At 40.4% G+C, this 14,248-nt stretch overlaps 1 long non-coding RNA gene across 1 annotated transcript in view; it reads right to left on the reverse strand.

Moving 5' to 3' along the window:
- Positions 1 to 14,248, reverse strand: part of LOC138842603 (uncharacterized) — a 496,232-nt gene that overhangs the window by 376,555 nt on the left and 105,429 nt on the right. The window contains exon 2 of the long non-coding RNA XR_011377305.1: positions 10,078 to 10,124. This is a non-coding gene — a long non-coding RNA (uncharacterized lncRNA). The remainder of the gene's footprint in view (positions 1 to 10,077; positions 10,125 to 14,248) is intronic.

Raw genomic sequence — 14,248 nt, forward strand, 5'->3', positions numbered from 1 at the left:
TGCACCTGAGAGACAAGCCCCTGAAATACCTAGCTTAGAAAACGCACACGACTCCAGCCCGGACTCACCCGCCCCACGGTTCCCGCCGACGACCGGGCTGCTCCGTGACTGTGTGTGGGACACGCTCAGCTTGTCTGGGAGCTTCGCCCAAGGGGCAAGCGTCTGAGTTGACACTCATTTGGCGGCCTGCTGGGGAGCGTTCCAGAAACAGAGACAGGAGGGCGGCGCCATGTTCGCGCTCTTCCTCTCCGCGCTCTGAGCGCCCGCGTCTCCGGAAATGCCCTATCACGCGCATGTGCGGTCCGGGTTCTGTGCCTGGTGCCGTGGTTTTTGAAACTGCCTCCCAGAGGACTCGTCTAGATCGCCTGGCACCGGTGGCCAGAGGGGCTTACCCTTGCAGTCCCATAGACCTGTATATGAATGAGTGAGCCTTTCTCATATCAAGTTTACTCCTATGTTTATAGATATAATTATAGAACTATAAAAATTTGCAAAGCATGTTGCTTTGTGTCATAACAACAGTAATAAAGTTAGATCTATTAGAGGCTTATAGAAAACATGTTAATTTCAGATTTCAATTCATATACTTAATTTTTACAAAGTGTATGTAATCAATATAAGACATCCAAGCATAAAAAAATTCCATTAGATTAAAATTTTGTGGAGGGAGTTGAATGGAAGGGAAAATTCAAGAAGAAAAGGAATGGTATATATAAATTTTCTGATTATTAAAATAATCTTGTTCCCATATTTAAATGAGGTATCGTGGCTATTGAATTGCTATTATTTCAAGATTCCACTGGAAATTTTTTTTAATTATTTGACAGTTTGTTGTAGGGCTAATACTTATAACTGGCTAGAAATTACATTATTTTCAACAACTTAAACTTAGAGTAAACTATTTTAGCTGTTAACCTAATGTGGAAGAAATAAAAAGATTTTCAGTATTATTTTAACTGATGTGCAAACGAAAAGTTCAAGGTCCCTTATGGTAGTCCATGGAAGACTAATGTGTATGTACTCCACCATGCATATCGGTACAAACTTAGCTGACGTGCTTTTGCTCTGAAGCTTTGGTTTATCCTTAAGTTCCTCAGTTGGGGCGCTTCTCTGGCTGACATTAGATTTCTCAGAAATCTAGTCCAGGTAGCTCTGCACCAAGCCCAGGCTGATTCCTTTGCACGTTCATTCGCCTAAGGAGTGGAGAAAATGTCAGACCTTCAGATCCCTCCTGACAAGTTTCCAACTTTAAGATCTCCTAAACACAATATTCATCAAAAATTGCACACACAGAGCCAGATGAGTCTAATTTGCTATTTCTCTAGCTCTATAATGATATGGTTTTACTAATGTTATACTTAGTTTACATTACTAAGCACAATACCTAACATATTAGTTTTCAACTTATGAATTTGGATTTAAGTGGGTTTACATTTTTTCCCTAAAAACGGTGAATGGCTACTAAGATACTACAGTATCTTAGTACTAAGGGGACAGCTTACACACCATTTCAGATCTCCTCAGCTGCACTGTCTCTCAGTCCAGCCACAGCCCTGACAACCAGTACTGCATGGGTTCTGACCTACTTTTGCAGGTGCAGCCTGACGGTGCTTTTCATCAGTCCTGTGCCAGGCACACCTTTCCTTCCACCCTGGGATGTCTCTGTTGACACCACAGAGTGAGACACCAGAGGAACCTGTTCCCTGCCAAGCCATATACAACCCAGAAGTGCAGGTGATTTGTCCCAGGAGGTGAACCTTTGACAAATGGGGAGTGGGAGCCTATGGATAATTGTTTCTCCTTTTCTTCCCCAGGAAAGATGATCCTAAGTTGCATTTCATAGGGTGGATCACTTATGAATAAGATGGCATTAAGGACCCCATTATTTATGGTAAATGGCATGCAGTAGCATCACAATTAGTAGGTATTGTTGTTTTTAACTGTGGTTTATTCAGATAAGATATAGTTGGATATGAGGTATTGGGTTATGCTGCAGCTATAGCACTTGAATGGCACAGAGACAATGATACTTATAGGATTGTAGAGCAGGTTGAGTTTTGTTAACTTTCCCATGGTAGTAGCCAACTTGATAATACTTCCTTGTATTGGTTCTCCTTGAAAAAATTAAATGATATGCTTGGGGTATTAAACCGTTGACATACGTAAGCTGTGAAAGCCAGAGAGCCAAATAGAAGCTGTGAAGGAGCCTTGTCTCTTGCAGCTGCAGGACAAATTGTGTTGAATATCAGGCACAGAATCCAACAGTAACACTAGCAAGATTGCAAAGGAAACTGAATGTATAGACTTAAGAGTCACCCATGCCAAACCATATCTCTCTTATAAGAAAAAGGGGGAATTCTGAGACCTGGGATGGGAATATTTCCTGAATGAGCCTGAGAATCTTCAATTCTCATATTCCCCTAAACTTTCCATGAAGGCAAAAGAAGAGGAGAGCAGGCTGGACACTCTGAAGGGCCTTCACTTGATGCAGGTGCCTTACAAGTTGACACCTCCTCAAGACATGTCCTCCCCAAGAGCCAACCCCATGTCCTTCGCTACCTCCAGGCCAGTAGCCAGGCCAAATCTTAGCACAGCTGATATAGGCATAGAGAGGTCATACTCTGGGAGGAAATACCTTACACTTGAAGGAAACACAGAACCTGGCTAATCTGTACCATAGGAACTGAGAGAACATATGTAGGAGTGGATCCTGAGGGTGTTGGTCCAAGGGAAGAAATATAAAACCAAACAAAGGAGAATTTATGGAAAAGGGGAACCAGTCCCAATACATTGCTGGGATGCTTTCTTGAAGTTTAAACATGATGGGTCCATAATAAATGAGGTAGACATGCCAGAACGTCCTTAGCATAGTAGTAAGAAAGAGGCCAGAGGATCAGGGAGGTTGGAATATTCAAGTGGATTTATTAGGTAAGAACCCAATCCATGTCTACGTTTCCTGGGAGGGCCCAGAGAATACCTTCACTAGAGCAACAGAATGCGTGGATGGGGCATGAGGGGGATCTTTAAGAAATATCTTTAAGAAATTCAGTGAGGGATATCCTCTGAAGCACAGTATTTATAGTAGAAGATAGTACCATACAGCTCTGCTCTCTAGTGCCAAAAGGCATGATTCCAGAACAGCAGCAATGGGGTGTTACTTTTAATTGTTGAAAGCAAGGTGGATGTCGTTACCAAGTCATAAGATCAGAAGTGCATAGCAGCGATGTTTAAATTCACTGACAGAATGATAGGAATAAATAATGCATTCAGGATCAGATCTAGAAGGCACCAGTAAATTATATGAAAAGGCAGCCCAGACTGCCGCATTACATACCTTTTTTGTATTAACACAAATCCCTCAGCTTATTTATAAGGTCTCATGGGGAAGGGAGAGCTGGTCCCTTCCAACCACCTGACCGAGGAAGAGTAACAGTCCTGGTGCACAGATGAGTCAGTGCAATGTTGACGCAGGCAAAAACGGACTTCTGTTGTGTCACAGTCCCACTCAGCATTCGTCCTCAAGGGCGGTGATGAAAGGAAATCTTTCCAGTAGGCACAACAGCAAGCAATCCAAATAGGTTGCTGTTGTGTGTGTGGAAGGAGAAGTGGTCCAAAGTGCAGATACACATGGATTCCCATGCAGGTGAATGGCTTAGATGGTTGTTCGAGGTCTGAAAGGAATTATACTGAAAGATTGGGGCCAAAAAAAAACTGGTGAAGAGGTATCTGGATGACCCCTGGGGGATAGCCAAGACACGCGTATTTTTTTGTTTCGTGATAATACCCACCACTGCCCATTGCCTTCACTGTCACCAGAGTAAGCTATCTCAATGGTAAATCTGACCTTGTCACTCCCCTGCTCATAATTTTCAACTGCTATTTTAAATAATGAAAGTAAATTTCAAAAAGAAAAATCATGTTCAATATGACATTAATTTTGTTCAAAATACCACATATGTATAAATAAAAGATTAGAAAATATATATGAAAATATTTTAAATGATTATGCAGAATAGAATTTTTCTTTATATTTTTATATATTTCTAAGTTTTCTTCAGTTTATGCATTACTTTAGCAAGTAGAAAAGAAACAATAAACGCTAATAAGTAATACCAATAGAAGTTAAAACCAAGCTAAAATCATCCCTCTCAAAAACAAAAATTTTGTACCACAGATTGTCCCTTTAAAATTTTTGTCAAGGGTTTCCATATTTTAAGAATCAAATTGTATGTTTCCGACCTGAGTCTGGCCTAGAACAGTGAATATTTTCATGTGTGGTAGATATTTATAGGTGGAATATTAAATTGTATTATTTTCAGGAGGGTTGAGCCAAACCAAAAGTTGGCTCTCTCAGTAAGAGCTTTGAAAAAAATTATGTTAAAAGAAAAAGGGTTCAGGGCTTCCCCGGTGGCGCAGTGGGTCCGCCTGCCGATGCAGGGGACGCGGGTTGGTGCCCCGGTCTGGGAAGATCCCACATGCCGCGGAGCGGCTGGGCCCGTGAGCCATGGCCGCTGAGCCTGCGCGTCCGGAGCCTATGCTCCGCAACGGGAGAGGCCACAACAGTGAGAGGCCCGCGTACCGCAAAAAAAAAAAAAAAAGAAAAAGAAAAAGAGTTCAAAAATAATTCTGTCTATCTGAAATAACGCTATAAAGGACTATGATTTCAGAGAAGGGAAAAAATATCTGGAAGGGGAAGGTAAACATGAGAATACTACCAGCCAGATTGCTTAATACAGACCCATGTGGCAGGCAAATTAAAAGAGTAAATCCTGAGTTCTCATCACAAGGGAAAAAAAAAATTCTATTTATTTATTTTGTATTTATAGGAGAAGATGGATGTTCGTTCACTAAAATTACTGTGTAATCATTTCATGATGTATGTAAGTCAAGTCATTATGCTATACACCTTAAACTTATACAGTGCTGTGTGTCAATTATATCTCAATAAAACTGGAAGAAAAAATATAAATAAATAAATAGAATGACACTAAGTTTCCTTATCCTGGTACACAAAGCCCTCCTGGATCCAACCCTTGCTCATCTTTCTAATCTCATTGTCTTCCACTTCTTGGCAGTTCTTGCCTAACTGCTTACCATCTCTCAACTCCTATATTGGCCTTGCAGTCCTCCTGGCTAGAATGACCTCTTCCCCATTTTACATTGCCCCTCACCCTGCCCATCTACCTGAATAAATGATACTCACCCATTACACTTCAGATTGTTGCTGTCCCACTGCAGGAAGCCTCATCTAGCTTCCTCTTCCCAAATTGTACCCTATACTACCCTAGGCTTATCTCCCTGTTGAACTTAACTACTTGATATTTCAAGTATCAGTTAATCCACCTGTTTGCTAAAGGCAGGAATCATGTCATCTGTATCCCTTTATCCCAAGTGCATGGTTTGTTACCTGAGTCACAATATGCAATTAATAAATTTTGGAGTGAATATATTAAAGGAGAAAAGAAGGTATGACACTTTACTCAATAAATGCGTTCCTAAAAATTTGAACAGCTTTGGAAAAAACCAAGTTCCACATATTTGAATTTCTGTGTTAGGGTAGACAGATCGCCTCTGTAATCATGTCTGACTTCCCACCCTTGTGTTACTCAAACATCTGCTACTGAGTGATTAAACTGCTCTGACGCAAGCATCGTCCTGGCCTGAGGCCTGACACTCAAAGGTGCCCTGGTTACCCACACTGTCCAGCTGTTCTCACTGATGGCCCATGATATCTCAAGTCCCAACCTACTGGGTTCTAGTTTTCCATGTTGCTAGTATTCAGTTTTAGTTACTGCCTACTTTTTCATGTCTCTGCATGTTCTTCTAGCTCCTCTAAAGTCTGTGTCTTCCATCGTTTATCTTCTGGAAACTAAGTCTCAGATCCCTGCTGGCTGCCTTCCAACTGTACCTGGGTTAACTGTGTAACATTTGAATCTCTATGAGTCACCTGCCCCAGTTCTTGGGCTTGGTTTGGGCCAAAGGTACATGTACGCTACCTGTTTTTTCTGCCTGCCGGATTGGCATCCAGTTCGGGACCTTCCTTCAGATTCATTTCATGGTGTATTGCCTGGATTTACAATCCTGACCCTCTCTGGCCATTCTCACCCTCCCTCTCAGTAACCAGATGCAACATCCCCAAATTATTAAGCTTTTGTGTAAATCCATGCTTTATTATACTGAGCCGGCTTAAGGTGAATTACAGTTGTGATACAGGGCAGAGCAACGTTTAGGAATGAATTCAGAGGTAATGACTCTCTCTGAGCAGATACAACAATTCAGAGCTTTGTATGAGATGATTTAGAGGAGGAGTTGCCAAATAAGTCTGGTGAGAGGCACTTCTTAGAGAACACCGAGCGTGAGCAAGCTTTCTACATCAAGAACCTGACAGTGTGGCTGGGGGAAGCCAGCAGACAAGCTCCTATGACATCATCAGCAAGTGTGCATTAACATGACAGCCACTTGTTAGTTTATCAGCCTCCCTCTAGCTACCTGCCTTAAATTATTTCATTACCAGTATTGACTTAGCTTATCCGAATGCCCTAATGTGGAAACCATTTTTGTTTCCCCCGAAATCTATGGAATAACATTGATAGGAAAAGGAAGTTGAAACTTCGTCCCAGATAAGACTTGAGCATTACGTACGCACTTATGTAACTAACGTTTCCATCATATTTGCGATCAATTTGTTGGTGTTTCCCTGACTTATCTGCATCGTCCTTCAAGTAATAAAAATGACTTCCCAGTTTAACAAGTCTTCTTTATTGTGCAGGATGATATTAGGTATGTTGTGGCTGGCTGTCCTCTGCTTTTATGGATACCTTGGAATTTGGCTATCTGCCCCAAGATCTCCTTCCTTGCTTCTCTTTTTTTTAATTCCCTGCACAGCTAAGCTTGGGGTAAATATGGATGTCCATACTATTTTCTCATCAGTCATTTATAAACCACAACAGGACAATGGTCATCTTTAGATCTTTGGCTATCTTTTTAAAGAAACATTTTTCCCTTCATTTCCTTGTTATTCTTCAGTTGTTTTAAAGTCCACCTAGTCACTGAGTTGTTTGATCTGCAACTTTTCATGGAAGAGAATTGTGTTATGCTGAGTCAAGTGTGGCATGCTGCATTCTCTATGCTGAAAATGTGGTATTGCTTTTTTTTAATGATATTTGGTCTGGGGGGTATGTATTACTGTTGAATTATTACGTCTTTTTGAATTGAACACTTCACAAATGGATTCGAGATGGTCCTTTATGGATTAAAATACTTCTGAACAGTACATTATCTGTAACAACAAAATAAATCACCAGTATGTGAATAAAATATTGATTATATCTTCCTCTCCCCATTAATTTGGACTTTACATCTAGTATTTCATTTTTTATGTAATGAGATGGCATTATATCCACATTGATTACAGCCTAGAAACATTTTCAATTAAAATTTCAACAGAATAAGTATTCTTTGTTTCAGGTAGAGCTGAAAACAAAAATTAAAAATACATTTTCAAAATAATTTGTTTGATGTCAATAGCTTATCAGTGACTTTTTTCATGAACTCAGAACAATCTCATTAGAAAATTATCTATCTCACGAGCTGCCACAAATAGCTGAGAAAATAGATTTTAGGCTGGCTCTAGGCATTAGCTCTTGATTCAACCAAAAAGAAGAATTTGAAAATATCCATAACACGTATCTCAGCTGATGGAAAAAGGTGCTTGTTTAACTCATGTTCTCCCACTTAGACCATACAAATGGATTCCTTTTCATATTGTGATTGCAGTCAGGGGTAGTGGAAACAACATCCCAGTTATCCTCAACATAATCATCACCATCACCACCTATGGGCATAACAAGATTGAAACCAGGGATTTTCAAAGGGTTAGAAGAGGGTATAAATGTCAAATATAGTTCCAAAATGAACAGGAAAGACCGGGAAGTGTATCAAGGATGAGGTTAGTTATCAGGTATCTAATATAAAGATATTAAGAACAAAGTGAGGGAAGCACAGCTGACACAAGATCCCATTTCATGACCTTTGAACCACTGCTTTTTCATGGCTATTATCAACAATAGCAGGATATAAAGTGCTACTGTGGAAATACATTTACATTTTAGGAGAACAAAAGAAAATACACTAATGGTTAAAAAAATGTTACCAGGGGGACTTCCCTGGTGGCACAGTGGTTAAGAACCTGCCTGCCAATGCAGGGGACACGGGTTCGAGCCCTGGTCCGGGAAGATCCCACATGCAGCGGAGCAACTAAGCCCGTGCGCCACAACTACTGAGCCTGTGCTCTAGAGCCCGCGAGCCACAACTACTGAGCTCACATGCCACAACTACTGAAGCCCACGTGCCTAGAGCCTGTGCTCCGCAACAAGAGAAGCCACTGCAAGGAAAAGCCCGTACACCACAACAAAGAGTAGCCCCCGCTCGCCACAACTAGAGAAAGTCTGCGTGCAGCAACGAAGACCCAATGCAGCCAAAAATAAATAAATAAATAAATTTATTTATATATATATATATATATATATATATTACCAGGGAAGAAAAATGAGAGAGATAGTCATGAAGAAGGGTTGTACTTGGGGTTAAACTTCTATCAGATCCTATAAAGTGCTAGACAAGTTAGGTTAAGTTATATACTCTACAAAACAAGCTTTTGTGGTGCTGACACTATCCATCCTGTATTACAGAGGAGGAATTGGGCTCAGCAAGTTTAAGCAATATGCCCGAGGTCACTCGGCTGAGAGAAATGAGGCAGAATTGAATACCATGCTCAATTAATGCAAAGGTCATTTGTTCTAGTACAGATGTCAGTGGTTCTCAAACTTCACCTCATGTTCCTATCACCTAGGAATCTCTGAAAACGTATCTCTACCTGGGCACTGCTCAGGGTCCATTGAATATGAATCTCTAAAGGAGCTAAACATCAGCACTTTTCAAAAGCTCCCCATGTAATTATACATGTGTAGCTAAGATTGAAAACACTGTGCTAGTAGAAGGCCACCTAAAGGCTGAGAATTAATAGGCAGTGAGAAGGCCACCTGTCCAGGAACAAAGTAACCAATATTTATAAAAGACCTTATTGACATACTTCCTGTAAGTGGCCAAAACAAATATTTTTGGCCAGAAGCATATCAGCAGATGATTCCTTTCAGCATGTTTACAGCTAATTTGTATTCCAGAAAGGAAGTTGGAAAACAATGATAAGTGGATATAACTTCCTGATAAAAACTTAGAATTGCATACATATTTCCTGTAGGAAATTCTAAGTTAATTGAAGTCGTAAGAATCCACTTGAAAGGCCACTGCAAGAAAATAAACAGAGCTTAAAACTTGTCCTTTCCCTTTTCAATAAGTTCCCTTTACTTTTCAGAATAATTCAGTATCTAAAGCTTTAAGAAATGTGGGGGATAAGATCAAGAGAGAGGTCAAGATGGAAGCCTAGAGAAAACATAGAGAGATTACTTAGAGATTGGGAACGGAAGACATCACATCGAGAGAGAGGATAGCAATGAAGAAGAAAGGTACCTAGGACTGAACCTCAAGGACCTCCAGACACTCATGAAGGAGTGGCAGGAGGTAGAAGAAACATGGGAGAATGTAGGGGCTGGAAGCTAACAGAGGTGAAGGTTTCCGGAAGTGAGGAGTGTGCATCTGATCAATCATTGCTGAGAAATCAGGGAAGCTTAAGACAGAGAAGTGTCCACTGCATTTGGCAAATACAGATGTCACCAGGGACCAGTGTTATTTTTTGTTGTCCACTCTATTCCAGGTGGACAGTTAGACCTCATTTGTGCTCTGCCAAGAAATTAAAACAACTCTTGTGTCTGACAGCCAAACAAGTTGGAAGTACTGCCTGAGATCAATTTTACATCCTGCAATTTTAAAGTTCTTTTAGCAACAGCTAAACCTTAGTTCTTCAGTGGGAGGGAAACAAGAGTTAGAAAAGCTGAGACAGAAAAGAAAACAATACATATTTAACCTTAATTTTTTTTTCTTCATGTTTTACTGAGATATAATTGATACGCAGCACTGTATAAATTTAAGGTGTAAAACAAAATGATTTTACTTACGTACATCATGTAATGATGATCACTGTAAGTTTAGAGAATATCCATCATCTCCTGTAGGTACAAAATTAAAGAAATAGAAAAAAACGGTTTTTTTCTTGTGATGAGAACTCAGGATTTACTCTCTTAACAACTTTCATATATAACACACAGCAGTGTGAATTATATTTATCATGTTGTACATTACAGCCCTAGTACTTATTTATCTTGTTACTGGAAGTTGTACCTTTTGAATGCCTTCCTCCAATTCCTCCTCCCTCCACACCCCACCTCTGGCCACCACAAATCTGATCTCTTTTTCCATGAGTTTGTTTGTTTTATTTAACCTTAAAATTCATCTTACCGATTTTGAAGACTAAATCAGCACTGTACTTCGAGTTACTTCTCTTGACTCATAAAAGTTTACAAGAAAGTATGCTTTAAATTTTTTAATTTCTTACATCAAATGTCTGTGAATGACAAGATACTCTTCAGAAAATTGTGGTTGGAGGTATATTTAGAAAAGTGTGGGTTTTAGATCTTTATTTACTAATCTCTTTAAAAGTAGAGAGAGTCATACTATATGATTTCCATTATATGACATTCCGGATAGCGAAAAGTAAAAAGATCACTGGTCGCCAAGGCTTTCAGAGGGAGATGGGGAGGACTGAATAGGTGATGCAAATGGGATTTGTCAGGCAGTGAAACGATTCTGTATGATACTGTACTAGCAGATACATGACTTTATGCATTTGTCAAAATCCATAGAACTTTATAGAACAAAGAGTATACTTTAATTTATAAAAAAAAATTTTAATCTTTTATAAGGTCTGAGGATCTCTAGAAGGAATGAAACTATGAAAAGAGAATATAACTGTATTACAAATACTGTATATGAAACAACTTCAGTGAAGGGGAGTCGAGGGGGGAAATGTGCTGACCCAAATAAATTTAGAAATGAGTGGAGACTACAGGACTAAAGGCAAAAGGAAGTGCTTATAAGCGCTGTACTAAAATTAATAAAGTTATTTCCCATAGGAGTACAGAGTACAGTAATAAAGTTATTTCCCATAGGATGATACTGCTATCCATGCGTACCATAACTGAACAGTAAATAAATGGATAGCAGATGGTGGGAGCCTGATTTCTCAATGTTGCTGTGGCAGGTTATAGAAGAACAAGGGGAAGAAGCTGGGATGACCCATTTAGTGACTGATTATAATGGGAGATATCAATAAGACCTCAAGTTTAGCTTAATATAGATGTATATGGTTACATATAGAAATATTTATAGATGTTATAAATATATATACACATATATTTCCTTACTCCATCAGCAGAGAAGACCTAGAAGTGACAACACGCCAGGAATGATAAGCACACTGGTTTCTAATACCAGCCACTCAGAAAAGAAACCAAGGCTCCTTGGAGAAATGGCTGGTTCTAGGACTGGGGTAAGAAATATATAAAATAAGTCTGGAGAATCTCATAGTGCCAGAAAGTACAGAAGTACTAAAAAACAAAACATTGATGGGGCTATGTCAGAAGGAAAACAGGAGCCCAGGGAAAGAGCTCCCAATGGCCAAATGCTGGAACAATTTGAGCAACAAAATAAACGAAATAGCGTTAGTTTAGAACACAAAGTGTAAAATAGATATCCGTGAGTTCATGCTGATTTAAATAAACAATTGAATTAAATAAATAAGTGGAGGAGGCTGCTCTCTTTCCCCGCCAGCACCGCTCACACTTCAGACACGAGCCCAGGTTGTCACCTGTGCTTCTGACTGACTGGCTATAAATCAGAGGTTCCCAAGTCTCCCTCCTCGGGTTTGATTAAATTGCTAGAGTGGCTCACAGAACACAGAGAAATATTTTACTTACTAGATTACTGGTTTTTTATAAAAAGATACAGTTGAGAAACAGCCAGACAGAAGAGATGCACGGGGAGACGTATGCAGAAAGGGCTCAGAGCTTCCAATCCCTCTCCAGGAGAGTCACTCTCCCCAAACCTCCACGTGTTCACCAACCTGGAAACTCTCCAAACCCTGTCCTCTTCGGTTTTTATGGAGGCTTCATTACATACGCACAACTGATTAAATCATTAGCTTTGATGATGGATTCAAACTTCAGGCTGTCTCCCCTTCCCAGAGGTTGGAGGGGTGCGGGATTGAGGGGGAGCTGAAAGTTCCAACCCTGACTGGTTCTCCTGGCAACCAGCTCCCATCCTTAGATGCTTTCCAAAAGTCATCTCATTAACATAACAAAAGACACCTTTTATCATCCTTAGCACTTAGGAAATTCCTAGGGTTTGGGGAGCTATGAGCCAGGAATATAGCTCATAGCTAAATATAGATGAAAAATATATATTTTAATGACCAGATATATATTTCTTATAAATCACAGATATCCCAGTGTGTCACCCCAAAATTCATATGTCAAATCCTAACCTTTCAGGTGATAGTATTAGGAGATGAGACCTTTGGGAGGTGATTAGTGCCTTATGAGAGAGCCTCCAGAAAGCTCCGAAGCCCCTTCCACCGTATAAGGATATAGTCTGTGACCTGGAAGAAAGCCCTCACCCTACCTTACTTGGCATGCTCACCTCAGATTTCCAGCCTCCAGAATCCTGAGAAATAACTGTGTGTTGTTTCTAAGCTACCCAGTCTATGGTATTTTGTTATAGCAGCCCAAATGGACTGCTATATTTCAAAATTGTTCTCTCATTTGATGATCATCACACATCTGAGAAGAATGGAAAAGAGAAAAAAAGCATTCCACGTTTGTATTTATTGGAAAATATAAGAGATAATAAAATGCACACTGTATCTTTTTAGTCAAAATGCACATGAAATGAATAAAGCAAAGACCATGAAAAATACACCATGTGACTGAGTAGATATATTTCTTGACAATTGTGATGCAATTGGATGACTTTCTCCCTGGTGGAATGTGCCTCTTTATGGAGCATCCTCATTACCTAGCATTTCCCAGGCCTATAAATTTCTATGCAGCCACCCACAGGTAACAGTAATACACTAGATCCTACTCCTTAAGTGACCGTGAATATTGCTTGCCAAATCTGAAAATAGAAATCCACACAAGTTTCATTAAATTGAATATTTGTGCCTTATACACTGGGCTACATGTTATATTTTTTAAAGTTAAGATTTTAAATTGTGAAATTCAAGTAAGTTTTAGTGCATTCTTATATCTGACAATTAGTGATTAGATATCTGGAAGATTTACTAATAAAAGTTCCAAAATCCAAGGACTCCTTGACAAATGAAGAAGCTGAAATTCAAGAAAGTTCTCACTGCAGAAATATCATGTGAAATTTCTTCTCAGTTAGCTTATTTTATTTTATTTATTTATTTATTTTTTTTTTTTTTTGCGGTGTGTGGGTCTCTCACTGTCGTGGCCTCTCCCATTGCGGAGCACAGGCTCCGGACGCACAGGCTCAGCGGCCATGGCTCACGGGCCCAGCCGCTCCGCGGCATGTGGGATCTTCCCAGACCGGGGCACGAACCCGTGTCCCCTGCATCGGCAGGCAGACTCCCAACCACTGCGCCACCAGGGAAGCCCAGTTAGCTTATTTTAGATATGTCAGCAAAGCACCTGAAATTGGCCACCGTGTCCAGGACCTGCTTTGTTTCTGACTCTCAGATTGAGGCAGTGGATCAGTTCATGAGCAGATGGGGGTTTGGTGCTCTACAGCAGGGGTCCCCAACCACAGGTCCAAGGCCTGTTAGGAATCAGGCCGCACAGCAGGAGATGAGCGGCGGGAGAGTGGAGTGAAGCTTCATCTGCCGCTCCCCATCGCTTCCCAACACTCGCCTTACCGCCTGAACCACCACCGTACCCCGCCACCGCCCACCACACCCTACACTCCTCCACGGAAAAATTGTCTTCCACGAAACTGGTCCCTGGTGCCAAAAAGTTTGGGGACTGCTGCTCTACAGCACGGCTCCTGCAGGGCTCCTCTGCAGGTCACCCTCCCTCAGTTCAGCATGCGAGGAGATGAGAACTCAACTAAAATCTCAATTTTACCATAAGACAAAAAGGCCTGCATTCCAAATCCTAAAATATTACCGTATTTCACTGGAATTTTAATTACCCTTTGACAACAACTTCATGAGAACTTGTCTGAATTTTACAGACTTGAAATTTTTTAATACGGCATGATGCCGTAAATTTGAAAT

The sequence above is a fragment of the Globicephala melas genome, chromosome 3, assembly GCF_963455315.2.
Source record: "Globicephala melas chromosome 3, mGloMel1.2, whole genome shotgun sequence".
NCBI lineage: Eukaryota > Metazoa > Chordata > Mammalia > Artiodactyla > Delphinidae > Globicephala > Globicephala melas.